Genomic DNA, 4,335 nt, shown 5'->3' on the forward strand with positions numbered 1-4,335 from the left:
GATTTCAAAACTCTTAGTAATCAATAGAACAAGCTGACCAAAAAAAAAAAAAAACCCACTAGATGAAATACCTAAATACATTGTCAGATAATGAGTCCTAATTGGCATCTGTAGAATACACAGCAGTAGTGAAATATCCCTTCCTTTCAATTGCTCTGGAACATTCATGAAGACAGACTATTGCTGTAGCTGTGTTAGTTATCTGGTGCTTCTATAACAGAAATACCACAAGAGGATGGCTTTAACAAATAAAAATTTATTTTTGCACAGCTTTGAAGGTTAGAAATCCAAAGTCAGAGGGCTAACTCAAGGGGAAGGCTTTCTCACTCTATTAGTTCTCTTGTCTCTTCAGCTTCTGCTTCCTGGGTGCCTTGGAGATCTCCATGTGCCTTGGCATCTATCTTACATCATCTCAGCTCTGTTTGCTTTTTTAACTTCTTCTGTATCTAAAATGAGATTGACTCAAGACATATCCTACATTAATCCTGGCTCATTAACATAACAAAGACAACCCGTTCTCAAAGGGGATTGTAACCACAGGCATAAACTTTAGGATTCATAACACATATTTTGGGGGGACGTATTTCAATCCATACCAATGACCATAAAACAAATCTCAACAAATTTAAAATGAATTATACAGAAGGGAGGAACAAAGCAAATGAAGGAGACCAGAGTCTAAGAAATGACAGAGCTCCACAGTTGGTGGGAGAGAGAAAACCTCTATCAGTTGGATTGAGCGCCTAAAATCTGAGCACTTGGAGTTAGGAAGAGAGCATATTTCAGGGCTTGGACAATGTTGGGGAAAAAGAGCCCAGTCCTTTGAGGCTTACACATGAGAAATGAGAAGGGCTGAGCTGGAGAACCAAAGCTTGGGATCAAAATCAAAGGTTATACATTCTGTTACAGAAATTCCTGTCTTTGCAGCATGAAAGAACCATTGTATAAGTTCCTTGGACTGCGGTCATGTTGGTGCAGTTGGCCCTACAGTCCTGGTATCCATGGAGGTACCTGTTATCTGGAGAAGAAGAAAGACAAGAAAGGGGATCCTTATTTTTTGCCTTTGTGAGTCCTCTCCAAGAAGGCAAACATTTGCCACCCAAGAGGTAAGCAGTAAACTTTTCTTGGAAGAGGAAGAATCAGTGACTCAGTGAGTCAGGTTAAACAGTAGGCTGCTGCTTGGTGGGAAGGGACTGGGATGACTGAGGTGGACCCCTGATGGGTCGACCTCCCCAAACCCTAAATCCTTCCTACTGAGCCATGGTTACCTGAAAGCCCAACCACAAATATGCCCCAGTGGAATATTTACAGCCCAATTCCTGTCATCCCTTAAAATCTAATAGCATCTTGCTTGTTTTTCTAATTTCTTCCATTAGAGAACGACTCAAGACATACCCTACACCCTGGCTCATTAACAAAACAAAGACAACCAATTCTCAAATGGGATTATAACCACAGGCATAGAGGTTAGGATTTATATATGTATATTTTTTATACTGGGGGGACATATTTCAATCCATACCAGTGGCCATAAAATAAGCCTCAACAAATTTAAAATAAATTATACAGAAAGGAGGAGCAAAGCAAATGAAGGAGGCTAGAATCTAAAAAAGGACAGAGCTCCACAGGTGGTGGGAGGGAGAACCCAAGGGCCCGGAGATCCTTTAGCAAATCCTTTTTCTCCTTTTAGGTATACTGGTCCCTTTAAGAGTCAGTGGCAACACTGCACCAGAACCACAGGGCCCTGTCCCAATTCTTTAGCGGGAAAAAGACTCTCTCTCACTCTCTGCTCAAGCTCCCAGGGCTGCTGAGAGAACCATCTCTTGAAAATTTGGAAAGGGTCAGGACAAGAGGGCTTCTCTTTTACCACCTACCATTATAGTACTTCCTCTGAAGGCACTCCTCATTTTCCTTGGCTGTGCAGATGGCTCTTCGATGTTGGCAACTCCCATCAGGTCTGACACGAAAGCACTGGTGACAACGTAGAGCTGGAATGCCCAAAACAGCATAATGAGGCTCTTTCAGAAGATGGTGCCCACCACCACGCCCACATTGTTCATACCACATCTAGTATGAATGATGGTCAGGTCTCCACACGCATTGGTGTTGGTTATTGTGCTAAAAGAGTGATTTCATTTCTCTGTGGTTGGCTTCAATCAGTGGAGCCTCTCCTGCATCTTTGGGGGACCTGCACCAAGGGCCTTTGTGGAGAGGAGGCACCTTTCCCTGTGGGGCAAGGCTTGTGCCTAAGCAAGACAGAATTTCTATATTCACAAGTACTCAGGCTTCCTGAAATGGACTGTTTTCCAGGAGGGAGAAAATTAAGGCCTACATTGCAGCTCCCCCAGGCCTCACGTGCTGTGACCCTGGAATCCTTCTCGCAGTCATTTCAGAACAACCCTAGTTATCTGTCCTCTTCACACACAAAGAACTTTCTTAGATCCCTTTCAGCTCAAATTTACAGCTCTCAGAAAGGAAGCTTGAGGAATTTGAGAGTATCGTGAATTAATACTATGTGAGGAACTTTTAAATTTTGAGGTGGCGGTAGGTCTATTTCAGGGGATTTCAGGACTAAAGTGAAGCACTCCATTCTGAAATTAAACTGAAGGTTTTACTTTACACTCCTGAAAACCATTAGGCTTCTGTTAAAGTTTGCTGTTTGAAAAACAAACCTCAGCTGTGTTCGTTAAGAGATTTCCTGTAGCTGGTCATAGAAAAAACTTCATTGAGCTGTTAAAGCAAAACTAAAGCCTATAAATATACACATTGTTTTAAGTACCTCAGAAGAACTTCCTCAGCAAATATCTGGACCTTATCTCTGTTTTCCTTTCAGCTAAATAAGCAGAGTTTATTTACATGTTCCTAAGTAACGTCACCCCGTATCCAAAGATTCCAGTTAAGTTGGCCCAGCTGTAAACGTATCATTAAACTTCCATGACAAAATTGTTTATATTATTCATTTTAGAAGAATTGCCTTCGTTAAATAGTATCAGGTATGAGAGATTAGCATTACCCTAGATTGTGATATAAAGAAAATTTTACAGTTAATTGCTACCCTTGTAAATCTCACCTCCTATCTTGCGATTGCTTTCATGTGAAACTGTGATCTGTACTCACTGGATTTGTTAAATGTCTTTATTTTTCCTGTAAGGCAGAGCATACCATTACGGCCAAACTGGATGCATGCTCTACTACACTTCGTTCTTTCAATAAATGTTATTTCTTTTACATATCAGATTGGAGTGTTGGTCCAGTGACTTCACTAGGACAATATTAGTGTGGGAGGTAAGTTGAGCCTGAAGTAAAACAGGGAAGAAAGGAGGAAGAAATGAAGAGGAGCATTTTGGGGCCAAAAGTGAAGGAGAAAGTAAAGAAGAGTGGAGGCCTAGGAGGAGGAAAACAAGTGGGGGTAGCATGCGGGCTGTGAAGACTACCTCTAAAGGGAAGGTCAGGACCATTCTTGCACCTCATTTCTCACTTCCCCATGGAACAACAATCCACAGCTGCCTGTGTGGGTTCTGCAAACCTATACCCAACCCCCACTATCCCTTATTATGACCCCAGAAGCTTACCTTGCAAGAAGCCCAACAGCAAGGAGAGGCCCAGTAGCAGCAGTAGGCAGCGCTTATCCATCTCAGAACCCAACACCAAGGAGAAGCAGAAGGCAGAATAGAGCCTGAAGGTGTCTCACACACTCAGAATTGCTGCTTTATAAACCCAGGCTAGGAGGGACAGCCAATGAGAGTTCAGGTGGAGGGTGTACATGCCTTGCCAGAAGGCAGTCATGACCCTGGCTCCTACCAGCATTTCTGGTTCTGCTCACTTTCATGGCCAGCCAAGGCAACAACATTCTTTTCATGGCTTCTTCTATCTCAATTGAACCAGCTTTAAAATGGAGAAACATATCTGCCTTACTCAGCCAAAGTGTTTGTGAGTATCGTTTACTGACTCTGGATCACACTGGCCTCAAATTCCATACATCACAGCAGTACTTCTCTAACATATGATGGGAGTAAAGGTATTTGAAGCTCATAAAAAAATGAAGTTCAGAGAAATGCATATGTACCTTGACTATGGCAAAATGCAGACCTGAACACAAAATAAGAGCAAGGTGGTTTACCTTCCACATTGCATTCCAGACCAAATATTGTTGTTAGCTGCTGCCCAGTCAGCTACTGTCTCATGACAACCCCACGTGTTACAAAAGTACAACTACTCCATAGGGTTTTCTTGGCTATAATGTTTAAGGGAGTAGATCACCAGGCCTTTTGTTCTATTATGCCATTGTGTGGGTTGGAACTGTCAACCTTGTGATTAGCAACAAATACAAAAAGC

The 4,335-nt window shown here is 42.3% G+C and overlaps 1 long non-coding RNA gene across 1 annotated transcript; it reads right to left on the minus strand.

Moving 5' to 3' along the window:
- Positions 1–1,874: 1,874 nt before the first annotated feature.
- Positions 1,875–3,702, minus strand: LOC135231734 (uncharacterized). Its single transcript, XR_010322483.1, has 2 exons — positions 3,573–3,702; positions 1,875–1,988 (listed from the first exon to the last, which is right to left on the minus strand). It is a non-coding gene; the product is annotated as an uncharacterized LOC135231734 (long non-coding RNA).
- Positions 3,703–4,335: the final 633 nt, after the last annotated feature.

Source organism: Loxodonta africana, chromosome 7, assembly GCF_030014295.1.
Source record: "Loxodonta africana isolate mLoxAfr1 chromosome 7, mLoxAfr1.hap2, whole genome shotgun sequence".
NCBI classification, from domain to species: Eukaryota; Metazoa; Chordata; class Mammalia; order Proboscidea; family Elephantidae; genus Loxodonta; species Loxodonta africana.